The 16842-nt window shown below is 46.7% G+C and overlaps 1 long non-coding RNA gene across 1 annotated transcript; it reads left to right on the forward strand.

The window, feature by feature from the left end:
• Positions 1-62: 62 nt before the first annotated feature.
• Positions 63-12747, forward strand: LOC101731949. The gene is made up of 2 exons (XR_004221389.1): positions 63-203; positions 11880-12747. It is a non-coding gene; the product is annotated as an uncharacterized LOC101731949 (long non-coding RNA).
• Positions 12748-16842: the final 4095 nt, after the last annotated feature.

The following is a 16842-nucleotide window of genomic DNA, read 5'->3' on the forward strand; positions in this document are numbered from 1 at the left end:
CAGCCCCTCCCATCTGCCCTCCTCCAATCCCGACTCTTCCTCTTTTTCCCGAAGCTCCGCCCCCTCCCTTCAGCGGCGCCATTGGCTCTGCTCCCCGCTTTCTCCCACACTGCGCGGCGCGTCATTGAACGGAGCCCAAGATGGCGGCGCTCGGTGCGAGCGAAGTGATTGGCCGGCTGGAGAGCGCTGCCAAAGTTGTAATGGTGAGCTGGGGGCCCGTACGGGCCAGGGAGGGTGCTTTCTGGGGTACAGCAGACTCACGAATAAGGTGACGGGTGTGTTTAAGCAGGTTGGCAATATTTGCCCCGTTGCCCTCTGTGCCCGGGGTGCCATATCAGCAGTGCTCTGGGAATAGTACGGAGTAGGGTTAGTTCCGGGCCGGTGGCTTGTGGGCTGCTTACCCTGTATCATTGGGATCTATCTCTTGCAGCTTATGTAAAACTACAACTCCCAGAAGCCCCCGTTGCCATGGGCTGCAAACTCCTAGCTGAGCAGCAGCTGTGCAGCCACAGGTTGAAGCTCCGCGTTGTATCGCTAGTGCTTTAGGTTTTCATTGTACAGGGTCACACCGAACACTTTAATGACTTTCCTCTGAAATGGAGACAAATGAGTTCCAATAGTTGCTAAGGAGGGTCACTTTGGCAGCCACATGGGCGATTCCTAGCGACTCTTGTTGCAGGGAGAGATTGCTGATGGATGCAGAAAAGCTTTTGATTCTCTCTCAGTCATGTTGTTCTCCTGCTGCCACATAAGCAGATTAATGGCTGTGATTGGGAGCCTTGGGGTTCGGGCAGGAACTAGGGGTTCAGATTATCTGATGGGCAATTGGTGCATCTGCTCATGGCAGGGTTTGTGGGACTTTGAAATGATTTATTTAATAAATGTTATTAAATGTACGTGCAACACCCTGTATGGATTCTTGGCTTCATCTCACTGACAAGTCCCTTTGCTGCACCCTAGATACTTAGTTTGTATTGCCTTCCCATGGGCAGCCTGTGCCCCTCAATTTGTTCCTCTCTACTTTCTAGCACTTTTTGCCCACTGGGTTAGTACTAAAACAGCTGGCTTGTGACTTTTTATATATATTTTGTGCAGAAATATGAACATATAGTGAATAATGTACCCCCTACTATAAAATATAATATACGTCACTGAGGCATTCCATGGCCATATAAAAGTATAAGGCTGAAGGCTGAGTGTTTTTATACAGGTCATGGAACTCTGGGGTGATTTCTAATATCCTCATATTTTACAACAGGGGGTACTTTATTATATTACACCAGTTAAGTGACAGAAATTACTTTACTAAGTATCAGTTATAAGTATATCATTTACACTATATTAATCACTCTTGTGTATCATACGCACACATACATAAGTGTGGGTGTATTTGTGTGTATATATATATATCAGTCCTGATGGTGTCTGCACTCCAAGGCTTTAGTATTCTGTGGGGTGCACAGCCAAATTCTGAGTATTTTTTATTGAAAACTCATTGTTTAAAAACTATATATATATATATTACATACATACACACACACACACACACATGTTCTTTAGGAAACTTATTTCTACCTAGTTATTCAAAGAATATTCACAATCACCCCCTTTTTGACGTTTCCCTGGCAGTGTAAATATCTTAACTTAGAAATATCATTTGCAGTTACCTAAAATACCATGGGAGATTGCTGCAAGTTGTGTGACTGGCATGTTCTGGGGTTTTTGGGCCCCCAGCTGAGTGTTCTGATATTAGGTTGCCAGATCAAGTTACATCTTAGGGACTGGGGTGTCCGGATTAATTAAGCACCCCCTTAGTCTACTTACAACCTGGTGCCAGTGCTTTTCTTCTGTTTTAGCTAAGTTATTACTGATTATTGAATTCTGATGCTAATCACACTGGTTTCTGAGCTGCCATGTAATATGATTTTGAATTGGGATAATAGCCTATAGTAGCAGTTGGGGGGATAATAGCCTCTGGGAAGGGACTGGGGCTGTGGGATAGCAGGTATAGGAGGGAGAGATTGTGCCTATAGTAGCAGTGGGGGGAAAATAGCCTCTGGGAAGGGACTGTGGCTGTAGGATAGCAGGTATAGTAGGGAGAGATGGTGCCTATAGTAGCAGTGGGGGGATAATAGCCTCTGGGAAGGGACTGGGGCTGTGGGATAGCAGGTATAGTAGGGAGAGATGGTGCCTATAGTAACAGTGGGATAATAGCCTCTGGGAAGGGGCTGTGGCATAGCAGGTATAGTAGGGAGAAATTGTGCCTATAGTAGCAGTGGGGGGAAAATAGCCTCTGGGAAGGGACTGTGGCTGTAGGATAGCAGGTATAGTAGGGAGAGATGGTGCCTATAGTAGCAGTGGGGGGATAATAGCCTCTGGGAAAGGACTGGGGCTGTGGGATAGCAGGTATAGTAGGGAGAGATGGTGCCTATAGTAGCAGGGGGATAATAGAGATTATGCCTTTTTGTATGGCATTTTATGGGCACTAATGTCACAGAAAATGTATGTGCCACACCAAGTCTGTCCAGGGTTCAGAGATTAGTAGGTATGCCCTAGGGTAGCACCGAACCTAAATAAAGCCCAGGGCTGCTGTACAAGTTTGGGGTTTAGCAGCTCATTGTATGAAAAGTGCATAATTAAGGCACACACAGCTTTTATTCTTTAGGTTTAGTTGGGTTTTACATGAAATCATAGTTTTCATTCAGTAACGGGTGCAATTTGCCCTTTAATTGAATGTAATATATTTTTGTTTGGGCAGAAAAAAGCTGCTCCACTAAAGGTACCGAGCAAGAACAATCCATGTAAAGGTCCCCATATACCTTAAGATCGCCAATTGAGCGGATCTTCTCCCGATATCCCCCACCTACGGGTGGGTGATATTGGGAGAATCCAGGCTAAATCGATCACTTGGTTCGATTTCAGGGCAGATATCGGTCAGGCAGTCCCGTCGGTAGTGCCCATACACGGGCCGATTAGCTGCCGAATCGGTCTAAGGGACCCATATCGGCAGCTAGAATCGCCCAGTGTATGGGGACCTTTTTTTTTTTTTTTTAAACAATTCTTTTTATTGAACATTTCAGGGCATTACATACAGTTGTATTACATGCATTATTAAAGTTACATTTGCATTTTTTTTTTATGTACTTGCAATAGAGCAGAGTAGTACTATTATACATGCCTTGTTTAACATTGAAGATAAGGATAGTAAACAACGAGTAAAGTAAAAAAATAAAATAAAGTTTTAACCAAATTTAAACCTTGATGGTGTTTTTATTCTTTACTGTTTCTCTTTGATGTCTATACTTGGAGGGAGGTACCATTCAGTGTATGTCTGTTTCCTTCTGTTTGGTTATATCATGTAGGGGTTTAATCTGCCACTGGATCTATATCTAGCCAGGGTTCCCACACTTTATAGGGAAAAAATGGAAGTAGAAGCGGAGCGCCGGGCAATAGTTTAGTAAAAACATATATTTATTTCCATATCATTAAAAACATGATAAACATAGAGGAGTGTTCTCACCCATACAGCTTGACGCGTTTCGTGGCTAACATGCCACTTCCTTTGAAGCTGAATTGTAACACTGACCACCACCGGTTTTTAACCAATTAGTCCCAAAAATAAACACACCCACTAATCCATCATTAACCCCATGAGTGAATAAAATCAGTTAAAAACATATACATCCAAAAGATGACAGGGGAAAAGTACATCCAAGCACATTAACCCCCTAGCCCCAAAACCATCATAATAGCAAATTACCATATGAATACATGGTTGAGCATACCAAAACAAATATAACTATCTCATATATAGGTCACAGTGTCATAATATATTATGGGTGTAATGAGTCAAAACTGGAGTAGCCCTAGACTCTAATAAACACAGGTTTATAACATACATCCTCAGGTTTATAACATACATTACTCCCTCCACTGTCACAGGGCAAATTTTTGATATTCCCCAATATTTTAATTGCCAGTCAAAAGGGATCATTTATTTAGCCACGTGTGAGTGCGGGGCCCAGTATGTCGGTAAGACTATTAGAAGAGCCGGGACCAGATTTTTGGAACACTTATCAGCTATAGAGAGGCAGGATTATAAATCGGCAATTGCTAAACATATAAGAGAGAGACATTGTGATGGTGGTCGGGTGACTTTCCAAATAATTGATAAACCAAGGGTTAACATAAGGCGAGGTGACTTGGATAATAGGCTATTGGAGAGTGAAGTTCAATGGATTTTTCGCCTTAAAACAACGGAACAGTATGGGGGCCTTAATAGGGAATGGGAGATATCGTGTTACTGTAAATGATATCTACTATTGCACCTTTGAGGATGTATGTTATAAACCTGTGTTTATTAGAGTCTAGGGCTACTCCAGTTTTGACTCATTACACCCATAATATATTATGACACTGTGACCTATATATGAGATAGTTATATTTGTTTTGGTATGCTCAACCATGTATTCATATGGTAATTTGCTATTATGATGGTTTTGGGGCTAGGGGGTTAATGTGCTTGGATGTACTTTTCCCCTGTCATCTTTTGGATGTATATGTTTTTAACTGATTTTATTCACTCATGGGGTTAATGATGGATTAGTGGGTGTGTTTATTTTTGGGACTAATTGGTTAAAAACCGGTGGTGGTCAGTGTTACAATTCAGCTTCTGAGGAAGTGGCATGTTAGCCACGAAACGCGTCAAGCTGTATGGGTGAGAACACTCCTCTATGTTTATCATGTTTTTAATGATATGGAAATAAATATATGTTTTTACTAAACTATTGCCCGGCGCTCCGCTTCTACTTCCATTTTTTCCCTTTGAATTTTGGCCCTGTCGGGGGCCATTGGGGAGCGTGGTAGCGCCGTGTGCATGTTACAGCCTGCTATCCTGGTGTGTGCTCCCCTTTTTGCTTTTTGTGTTTCCCACACTTTATAAAATTTGTCTGGGCAACCTCTTCTCATATAGGTGAGTTTGTAGAGCGGAATGGCGTTTTCTATTAGCTGTTTCCAAGAATGGATAGATGGGGTTCCACTGGACTTCCAGTGGGTTGCTATAACATTTTTTGCGTACATACATAATATTGACAATAACGTTCTTTGTGCCCTTGTGTATGGGGACCTTAACACAATGTTCCGACCTTGAGAGTTGGGGGGGGGGGTTTGGTTTAGGTAGGAAAAATATATTTAGTTTTCTTCAGGAGAACCCCCCCCCCCCCCCAAAAAAAAAGAAAATTGCTATTTATCACGAAATAAGGATTTATAGCGAAAACATACTTTATTATATGGACAAAAATTACTTTGATTCAGAAAGCCTCATGTCTCTTGAATGTGCCAATAAAAGAAATGTACAGTTTTATAGAGATTTCTGACGTCTATGGATGAAAAACTCCCAGCAGTAAATTAGCGAATTTTCAAAGCATTACAGCAGAATACGGTATATTTTAGATTCCAAAGCCAAAAATTGTGAAACGTTAGGTTTGCTCCAGGTACTCATTCTGCCAAATCCCAAATGGGTAACCGTGTCTTTCTACTCCTAATAGCAGTTTATATAAAAATGTCTGGCAAAGCAGCAAGCAGCAAAGCTAAGCTAAATGTAGGGGTTTTATGTCATTTCTGAAAAGTGTCTCAAAGCTGCAATTTACCCCATTCAGTACCTCACTTTCCCACGGGCCAACTGAACAGTTTGATGCTCAATATGCACAGATTTACCAACCTATGTGGGTACAGAGGCACCAAATGAAAACAGTGCAAGTGTTGTGATACTGGAGTATATCCGGTAGTAAAATGCTATTGCTATTTGTGAGATGTAGAAATAAAAGAATCCACTGGAGAGCCAAATGCGTTCTGTGTTGTTTATTAGTTCAGAGATGCATAGCACTACATGTTTCGGACCGCTGGGGTCCTTCCTCTGGTGCAGTATAAAGAACACTAGGTGAAAACCTTTTTAAACCCCCACTCCACCAATTAAGCCATGTGATAAGCATACCAGCTCCATCTAGAGGCCAGGTATAATAATTACATAAACAGAGCAATTTAATGGAAATTACCGCAGGGTCTATCCACATAACACCACAAAAATATATAGTATCTTTATGTATACAAAACGTTACTCCTACCATCTGGTAGTTCAGTCCATTGTAAAGGTAGGAAGCAGTATAGGACTCAATCTGCAAAGATATTTTTTAAAAGGGTTATTAGCTTAGCAATGTATAGTCCTGTGGTTTACAGAAAACATTTTAGAGTCTATATATATATTTTTGTGGTGTTATGTGGATAGACCCTGCGGTAATTTCCATTAAATTGCTCTGTTTATGTAATTATTATACCTGATGGTATTCAGCCTTACAGACTCACGCACACACAGGAATGTTTATTTGTTGTTTTTATTGATTTTGTTGTTTTGTTAGCGCCTGTCAGCGGGGCCCCTGCTGAGCCTCCCACACCAACCCACTGCAGGGGACTCCGCTGAGCCTCTTGATTTTTTTCTGTTTTTGTTGTTTGGTTTTGGGTTTTTTTTTGTTGTTTTCTTTGTTGTTTGCTGAGCCTCTTGACTTTTTTTTTTTAATTTTCTAACCTAACCTTATTTTTGCTTTTTGTTTGTTTTAAATTTCCTAACCTATTTTGTTCGGTTTTGGGTTTTTTTTGTTTTGTTGTTTTTTTTGTTTGTTTTTAATTACCTCACCTAACATTTTTTTTTTTTTTGCTTTCTAACCTAATTAATTAACACCACCTCAAACTGAACCTAAGAAAAACTGAACTAATGATCTTCTCGCCTAAGCCTGGTCCTACCCCCCCCCCCCCCCCCTTTTTCTCTATTAATGGCACCCTCATCAACCCGGTCGATTCGGCGCGTTGTTTGGGGGTGATCTTTGACTCTTGTCTCTCCTTCTCTGACCACATTAACACCACTGTCAAAACCTGTCACTTTTTCCTGCGCAATATTGCCAAAATCCGTCCCTTTCTCTCTACTGCAACAGCTAGGCTGCACTTGCATGCTCTCATCCTATCCCGACTTGACTACTGTAACCTCCTACTAACCGGCCTCCCTAACTCCCATCTTTCCCTCCTCATCCATGAGAGTTCAGGCCCTTCCCCTGCTAAAGTCATTATCGTGGCCCCCTATTACGTGTTGCGATCTTTATAGGGGAGATTAGTCGCACCGCACAGGGGCGCGCGGGGAGATTAGTCGCACCGCACAGGGGCGCGCGGGGAGATTAGTCGCACCGCACAGGGGCGCGCGGGGAGATTAGTCGCACCGCACAGGGGCGCGCGGGGAGATTAGTCGCACCGCACAGGGGCGCGCGGGGAGATTAGTCGCACCGCACAGGGCGGGGATAGCGCCGCAGGGGCGGGGAGATTAGTCGCCCCAGGCCGGGATCGCACCCAGGGGCGCGGGATAGCGCCGGGCGGGGAGATTAGTCGCACAGGGGCGCGCGGGGAGATTAGTCGCACCACACGGGCGCGCGGGGAGATTAGTCGCACCACACGGGCGCGCGGGGAGATTAGTCGCACCGCACAGGTTTGCCATTTGCTCATATTTTACCCGCCAGTAATAATTATACTTGGTGTCATTGTTACAAACAGGGAAGAGTAAAAGCTGGAATAGGGTGGATAGTATTATTTTCTTTAGAAATTGTGCCAGTCCTACTCAGCTCTTCCACTATAAATGGAAAATGAGTTAATATTAAGTCATTTTGCTTGTGAGGTCCCTTATCATTTAAGAAATTAAAGGGGAAATATATATTTATTAAAGTAGTTCCAGTCAAACAGCCCCTAATCTATGAGCAGATTTACAAGCAAGTGCATAGCTGTGTGACCCTTCCCCACTTGCAGCTTGTACACCATTTAGAGTGTTCCTATTGCAAACCTCTGTGATATTTTATTCACCGGCTGTGTTTTTGTAGAAGACAAGACTAAATGAAACTCCGCATGTGTTTCTTTATAGCTGTGCAACGTATTTACCCAATGTGGGAATCGGCAGCAGCACAATAATACATAGCCGTGTCACTCAGCTCCAGACTTGTTATGGCCGCCCTTGTACTGGAGGAGTCGGCCTCCGCTTTAAATGGGTCACAGCCCTGGGCTTGGTATGTGGCACAAACTCCAGATTTGGAACTACAGGTAGGAACTGAAGGTACACATAAGGATCATCAACAATCACCCAGGACAACTGTCCCCCCTGTGCCCCCCTGATGGCGGCCCTGGGAATGGAGCATCAAATGACATAAGAACCCCTTACTGGGAAAACCCATAGTTTATTGGGAACAGGGTCGGACTGCACTGGCATATGGGGGAAATCCTGGTAGCCCCAGGTCCTTGGGGCCTTGCTACATGTCCAGGATGTGCAGCGACATCAGAGGGGTTGACAGAAGGGAAAGTTCATCTCGGGGTGCCCGGCTCCTGGTCCGGGGTGTGCGGCAGGGTCTTTGTCATCATGGACCCTGGGAGGTGGGTTTGCCGGCAGGGCATCTTGTCCCCTTGCTCCCTATCCAGATTGTGTGGTGGAGATGGGGGAGGCAAACTCCTTGTCTTTATGGGCAGCCCTCCAGAATGCAATGTGGATTCTGGCAAATGCCATAGACAGTCACTTTTTATTGGGCCTGTGGGGGCTGTTTTGGCTTCTCTGTGCTTGAAATGCCAGGACCAGGGCAATAAGCAAAATAACTTTAGTGACCTCAATTAAACTGTATATATTATGCCCCAAGGGCCTGTGCCTAGGGTTTCATCTAGGGTGCCTATATAATAGGGGCAAAAACTAATAAAATGCCTCCCCAGCCGCCGCCAGATGATACCTATACAAATCTGGAGGCAGAGCTGGAGGGGGGTGAGGCGCTGAGGGCAATCGCTGGTAGGGTAAATGACATCACTTCCGGAACATAGTGACATCCCGGGGACGGGGCATTGGCATCACAGTATGGTCCTCTGATGTCACAGGGGACGGGGCTAGGACACGGGGATCAGCAATTGCCCAATCACCTCATGAATTTTGGAGAATCCTGCCTGATTTTGTGAAACTGGGCAGGAAGTTTTGAACCGAAAAGCCCTACTGAAAACCGGGCTGTCTGGGTCACAACCAAACACTTGGCATCCCTAGTCACAGTCGCACAGCCTTAACCAGATGTGTCTAAACCAACACAGAAATAGAAATAACACAACAGTCCCTCAGAAAGTATAAAATGTATGTCTATAGGTCTTATTACAATAAATACCACTCCACATGAAGATCAGAGCTAGAGGTAAAAATGTGCAGGCTCGGGGGGGCGCCTTCCGGCTGTGTCCCCTGGCTCCCCCTGCGTCCTCCGGCTGTGTCCCCTGGCTCCCCCTGCGTCCTCCGGCTGTGTCCCCTGGCTCCCCCTGCGGCCTCCGGCTGTGTCCCCTGGCTCCCCCTGCGGCCTCCGGCTGTGTCCCCTGGCTCCCCCTGCGGCCTCCGGCTGTGTCCCCTGGCTCCCCCTGCGTCCTCCGGCTGTGTCCCCTGGCTCCCCCTGCGGCCTCCGGCTGTGTCCCCTGGCTCCCCCTGCGGCCTCCGGCTGTGTCCCCTGGCTCCCCCTGCGGCCTCCGGCTGTGTCCCCTGGCTCCCCCTGCGGCCTCCGGCTGTGTCCCCTGGCTCCCCGCTGCCCCCTCATTTTTATATGGTTGCGCCCTGTTCGTACTGACGTCACACATACATACGGCGCGACCAATAGGGTTACCCGCTGACCACTATTGACGGGGCCCGAGCGACTAAGTGTTTTTAATGTTATGTACATTAATATTTTGAAAAGTAGTTTTTTAGTGTCCGTTTCACTTTAAGCTTTTACGCTTTATGATGTTTAGAATCCCAGACAGCTTCAGTCCTATCAGTATGGCTTTGTGTGTGCTGGGTTACGTGGAAGGGTCGAACTTGATTCTGATCTTTTTTCAACCTTATGTAACTATGTTTGTAAGGGGCAAATGTTGCGAATTCCACAAGGGAAAGTGCCTTTTTTTGAGACCCCTCTACCCAGCTTGTTTACTGGATTAAAATGACTACAGGTCAATAGATCACTCAAACTTTTTGCTGATGTTGGAGTTAAAGTTTGATTAAAGAACTCATCGGTCAGTAATATCCCCCAGTACTTGGTAAGGACAGAACGAATGCTCTCCCATTCCAAGTAGCAGGGAGTGATGAATCTGATATCAACAACCCGACCAGAAGGACACGTCCCTTTCTGATTAATGGTCAGCAGTTGTTACCTATCCCTATGTAATGCTGGAGAGCCCTCTATAGATACTCGATTTTGGGTAACCTCGAGCTGTAAACTAACATCTGAGATCCCTCGCTCATCTCCAAAAAGTTTGCTTGTCTGAGCGGTTCGATTTAGGGTAAAGGTCAGATGTCAAGATGTAATTCACTGTCCCAAGTTCCCATATAGAGGAAATAATTAGTTGCCTGTAGCCCCAAGCGATGTGGGATGTTGGGATATAAGGGCTCAGGGTCACCAGTAATGTCCCTGGTTCAAGGCAGATATTAGGAAATTTGGATAAGAAATCTGAAGAGTCTGTAACTAAAGAATCTAAGGAACAAACAAAGGGCCATGAGGGGAGAGGGACTCTCTGCTGAACCTAGCCTGGAATAGAGGCCATGAGAGTAATTCACAGGTGACTTCTAACACCTTTGTATGTTACAGCAGGGTGTATATTATTTTCTGTAAAGTTTCACTGTCATGTGACAAAAGTGACATCATTTTAATGGTGACATGCCTAAGCAGCATTTATAAGGATTTGTTGTTACAGGTTACACGTGACTTGTGCTTATTATAAGGGGAAAATATAGTAAAGAAGTCTGTGTCATTTTTAAGGCAAAAGGCGCAGGTTACAACATTATTTGTAACCCCCCAGTATATACATAAGGGTTTCTCAGCCTGTAGGCCCTGCCCCTCCCCCCTGGGGCTGGATTGCTCGGTTCCTTCCTTTAGTTCTACATCTACCTCTCATTTAGAGTCCCAGGTTTTACCATCTCAAGATGAGTGGAGGGGAGCAGCCAAGCCAGACATGAGTTATAAAGGTTTAGGGTAGGAGGCCATTGCCAAAGCTAATACCATATGCATATCTTCTGGGCTTCTGAAAGACCAAGTCCTAAGGCTACACCCTGGCTCTCTACCAAGGCAACAGTGTTGCAGTCAGTTGAGTTGGGTCTTGTAGGATACAGCGTTCCCTAACATTCTAAATGTCCATAGGAATGTGTGTGTGTCAACTAAAAACATCTGTGCTGCTTATTCTTATGGGGAATCTGTACCCAACACCTCCTAGTGACTTTGCCCTATGAAACTACAGTTAGGCGACCTGCAGAGTTTCCTTCCCACAAACCGGGGGCCCAGGCGAGATATGTGCTGTTTATGGAAGTGACTGTGGGCAGAGCAATGCTTCATCCAAGAACAATAGAGATTTTTGTTGTGGTTAGTGTGTGCCGATGTCCTCCCTAAAAATCCCCTGCCCGGCTTCATGCGTTCTTTCATATAAGCAGCGCACAAGGCATTCATGTTTTGCTCATTTAGCCAATATGGGCTCGACTGCTGCCTTGTTTGTATTGTAATTTCATGTCCAGCTTCTATTAAAGGAAAAGTAACACAAAAAGTTTTAAAGTAAAAAATCTATTCTACCCTGCCCCAATAATTGCCCTATCCTGCACACCGTTTATTATTTTGAATGCTTTATTAGAAAATACCTGCTAAAACTTGGCTTCCGGTCATTTGAAATAAGGCGATGCAGGGCAGAATCCACTATGCGCCGATCGATTGATCAGTCCTAGCCTTCCTTCTGTATAGGAAAGAGTCAGGCTAGGATCGATCAATCCAGTCTTAACAACAAACTCTTAGGAGAAACAAAAGCTCACTGCTCATCACTTTGTTTTACAGGGGCAAGCAGGAGAGTGAGCTATGGAGTTCCATGGACAACAAACGAGGCACAAAGAAGGTCCAGCCAATGGCAGCCGGGATCCCAAGCCAATCAGTCGAAGCAGCTCATTGTTTCTGAATCTGAGGTCGCCCCTACCCCGATGCTCACATGGTTGAGAGTATGACGTTACTCTGTAATGGCTGTGGGAATGGCACAATAGCTAATTCTCAAGCTATAGATAATGGCGACACAAAACTTTAGCTGATGGCACCGGCCATGGTGGCGAATCCAGCACCAACAACAAGATCTGCAGGACGATAAAGCTTGTCTACTTTTTTCAACACCTTTAAACAACGGACCAACCTGAATAATGACGTCCCCGTTCCATGATGGCTGTGGGCAACTCGTCAGCCTTGGAATCCAGCGTGCCTATGGATCTGCCCATATTAATTAACCCAGTACAGACAAAACCTATACATCGCAGAGCCCCCTCAGGCCCTTGTCATGAGTTGGCCAGGAGCCCAGTAACTGTGAAATCATAGTGAGAGACTTATAAGGCAGTCAGGTTATTTACAAGAGGTTATTTAACAGACATAAAGTGCAAGAGCAAGAAAAGAGGGGGAGTAGGTGCACATCTCTGGCCCCTGAGGAATCCCATAGAAGTAGGCCCAACAGTCGCTTGCATGATGATCCTGGGGGCATACCTGGATAACAGTTGACAAAATAAGTAAAATACTGACAAAAGAGGGTCACATAGCAATTCTACATATTTCACCCACTGTCAAAACATTAATGTCGGGCAATGTTCCTGTAGTTCTCTTCTCAAAACATTCTTGATCATTGTGTGCCAATAACAGTTACTCAATAAACTTGTACAGCAAATGTGAATCGTATGTTTTCTCATCCCTTTTCTTCTTCTAGCTCTGGGAGGAATAGAGGCGCTTGCCTTAAAACTTGCCTTAATAACAACGGGGTCACAAAATGTCACCTGCCTGCTTGCTGTCACTGTTTTTATATATGGAAGAATCTGAAATTATTTCTTAAGGTCCCCATACACGGTAAGATCCGCACGCTTGGTGAGATCGCCAAGCGAGCGGATCTTCCCCCGATATCCCCACCTACAGGTGGGCAATATCGGGGAGCTTGAAGTTTGAAGTTTGGCCCTGGGGCCAAACGATCGGATTATGTAAGTGGCAATGGGGCAGTCGGTTCGAGGACCGCATCAACGAGCCGATGCGGTCCCCGATCCGACTGGATTTTCTAACCTGCCTGACCGATAGCTGGCCGATTTCAGGCCAGATATCGGTCGGCCAGCCCGCTCGTTTCTGCCCCTACACGGGAAGGTAAGCTGCCGAGTCGGTCCAAGGGCCTTTAAGGTGATAGGTTCCCTTTAAATAAAATCTGTCTTTCAGGACTCGGATCCATTCTTCAGACTTTCATTTTACAAACTAAATGTGAAAGTGCTGGGGATATATGGATCTATATCGGTATATATACCTGCACAGAAAGCACCATGTGCATCACTTGTATATGCTGCCAGAAGGCCCGTGGGCTCATAAAGCCTTAGCCTGTATTGTCATAAAATGTAGAATAATGTGTTCTGAATTGCTGTATAAATAAGGTGTGAAAGGTCTTCAACCATTTTAATTGGAATCTTAATTAGTCTCAGCAAGGCAATGACCCTGAAGAAATGTAAAGTTTGGGGGGGGGGGGGCACACACATCTAAGGCCTTGTTTAATTCTAAGCGCTGCAGTATCTGTCTGCCCTTCAGGTTGGTTATAAGAAAACCGACTACCGTATATACTCGAGTATACGAGTATAAGCCGAGCCGAATATAAGCCGAGGTACCTAATTTTACCGAAGAAAACTGGAAAAACGTATTGACTCGAGTATAAGCCTAGGGTGGGAAATGCAGCAGCCACTGCTAAGTTTCAATAATCAAATAAATAATAAAAGGACACTCAGCGTAACCCCCTGTGAACTCTTTATAAATATATCATGTTGGCAGCTGCAGATTAGGGAAAGGTGGATGGAGGACCCTTTGACCCTCCTGCCTTGAAGAGTTACAGCACTGCTGATAACTTCAGGGAAAGAAAAATACTACAGCAGCAGACAAAAGCAGGTTTTACTATGGTGCTAGGTTAAATACATAAACAGCATGGATTTGGGGAGAGAAAAGTTTGCCTCATAGTTTTCATTGTTTAACCTTTTATTATTATTTTTTTTTAACTGCCCTCTCTCTATGCCCCTCTGTCCCGCTCCTGCCTGCCCTGTCTCTATGCCCCTCTGTCCCGCTCCTGCCTGCCCTGTCTCTATGCCCCTCTGTCCCGCTCCTGCCTGCCCTGTCTCTATGCCCCTCTGTCCCACTCCTGCCTTTCCTGTCTCTATGCCCCTCTGTCCCACTCCTGCCTGCCCTCTCTCTATGCCCCTCTGTCCCGCTCCTGCCTGCCCTGTCTCTATGCCCTCTCTGTCCCGCTCCTGCCTTTCCTGTCTCTATGCCCCTCTGTCCCGCTCCTGCCTGCCCTGTCTCTATGCCCTCTCTGTCCCACTCCTGCCTTTCCTGTCTCTATGCCCTCTCTGTCCCACTCCTGCCTTTCCTGTCTCTATGCCCCTCTGTCCCGCTCCTGCCTGCCCTGTCTCTATGCCCTCTCTGTCCCACTCCTGCCTTTCCTGTCTCTATGCCCCTCTGTCCCGCTCCTGCCTGCCCTGTCTCTATGCCCTCTCTGTCCCACTCCTGCCTTTCCTGTCTCTATGCCCCTCGGTCCCGCTCCTGCCTGCCCTGTCTCTATGCCCTCTCTGTCCCACTCCTGCCTTTCCTGTCTCTATGCCCCTCGGTCCCGCTCCTGCCTGCCCTGTCTCTATGCCCTCTCTGTCCCGCTCCTGCCTTTCCTGTCTCTATGCCCTCTCTGTCCCACTCCTGCCTTTCCTGTCTATATGCCCCTCTGTCCCGCTCCTGCCTGCCCTGTCTCTATGCGCTCTCTGTCCCACTCCTGCCTTTCCTGTCTCTATGCCCCTCGGTCCCGCTCCTGCCTTTCCTGTCTCTATGCCCCTCTGTCCCGCTCCTGCCTGCCCTGTCTCTATGCCCTCTCTGTCCCACTCCTGCCTTTCCTGTCTCTATGCCCTCTCTGTCCCGCTCCTGCCTTTCCTGTCTCTATGCCCTCTCTGTCCCACTCCTGCCTTTCCTGTCTCTATGCCCCTCTGTCCCGCTCCTGCCTGCCCTGTCTCTATGCCCTCTCTGTCCCACTCCTGCCTGCCCTGTCTCTATGCCCTCTCTGCCCCGCTCCTGCCTTTCCTGTCTCTATGCCCCTCGGTCCCACTCCTGCCTGCCCTGTCTCTATGCCCTCTCTCTGTCCCACTTGTACATGCCTGTCTTTTTGCCCTCTCTGTCCCACTCCTGCATGCCTGTCTTTTTGCCCTATCTGTCCCACTCCTGCCTGCCCTGTCTCTATGCCCCCTCTGTCCCACTCCTGCCTTTCCTGTCTCTATGCCCCTCGGTCCCGCTCCTGCCTGCCCTGTCTCTATGCCCTCTCTCTGTCCCACTTGTACATGCCTGTCTTTTTGCCCTCTCTGTCCCGCTCCTGCCTGCCCTGTCTCTATGCCCTCTCTGTCCCGCTCCTGTCTGTCCTGTCTCTATGCCCTCTCTGTCCCGCTCCTGTCTGTCCTGTCTCTATGCCCTCTCTGTCCCGCTCCTGTCTGTCCTGTCTCTATGTGCTCTCTGCCCAACTCCTGCCTGTCCTTTCTCTGTGACCAGTCTGTCAATTCTGTTTCCTGATTTTCAGCCTCACCCCTTGTATAGTTACATTTTTGCCAGAACTCATTACAACCCATTAAAATTCCCTTACAAGCATAATCTGGGGTATATGGAGTAGATACATCCTGTGTGCGCTCCCTTCTGCACTCCCTTCGTATCAGTTCTCTGCGCTCTCCCTTTGTATGCGTGCGTGCGCTCTCCCTTTGTGTGCAGTTTTGTACCGGTTTAATCCGCGCACTGTGTGCGCTCCCTTCTGCGTCCCCTTCATATAAGTTTTCTCCACTCTCCCTTTGTATACGTACGTGCGTGCGTGCACCCATGCATGATCGCACGCCCGTCCATGGGGATGCGTGCATCGAGGTACATCCATATACTCCACGAGGTAGATCCATATACTCAAGTATAAGCCGAGGGTGACTTTTTCAGCACATTTTTGGTGCTGAAAAACTCTGCTTATACTCGAGTAATATTGGTGTGTAGGCGCCATCTCAGTGCATTGTGCCTGAGTCTGAGCTTTCAGAAGGAGCCAGCGCTACACATTAGAACTGCTTTCAGGTAACCTATTGTTTCTCCTACTCCCATGTAACTGGTGAAGTCCCAAGCCGGACTTGGATTTCTTACTATTGAGTTCTATTCTGATACCTACAGGCAGGGGCGGGCCAAGCCGACCGGGCGCCCTAGGCAACCCGGTCGGCCACCTCCCTCCCCCCCCCATGGCGCATGTGCGCCAAAGCACATGCGAGGGGGATGTCTGCCATCTGATTGTCATTGCCTCTGCCGCTAGTCAGTAGCGGTGGAGGCAATGACCTAAGTAGCAGAACTAGGGGTAGGCAGGAGAGGCTCCTGTCTGGCGCCCCCAAATCATTGGGCCCTAGGCAGCTGCCTCTTCTGCCTACCCCTAGTTTCGGCCCTGCTCTGTATCCCCCTACCCAATATATCAGCCTCTGTATCCCTCCTACCCAAATACATCAGCCTCTGTATCCCTCCTACCCAAATACATCAGCCTCTGTATCCCTCCTACCCAAATACATCAGCCTCTGTATCTCCCCTTCCCAAACACATCCCCCTTTGTATCTCCCAGACCCAAATACATCAGCCTCTGTTTCCCTCATACCCAAATACATAAAATTCTATATCTCCCCTTCCCAAATACATCAGCCTCTGTATCTCCCCAACCCAAATATATCAGCCTCTGTATCTCCCCTTCCCAAATACATCAGCCTCTGTATCT

This window comes from Xenopus tropicalis, chromosome 2 (assembly GCF_000004195.4).
Source record: "Xenopus tropicalis strain Nigerian chromosome 2, UCB_Xtro_10.0, whole genome shotgun sequence".
Classification (NCBI taxonomy): domain Eukaryota; kingdom Metazoa; phylum Chordata; class Amphibia; order Anura; family Pipidae; genus Xenopus; species Xenopus tropicalis.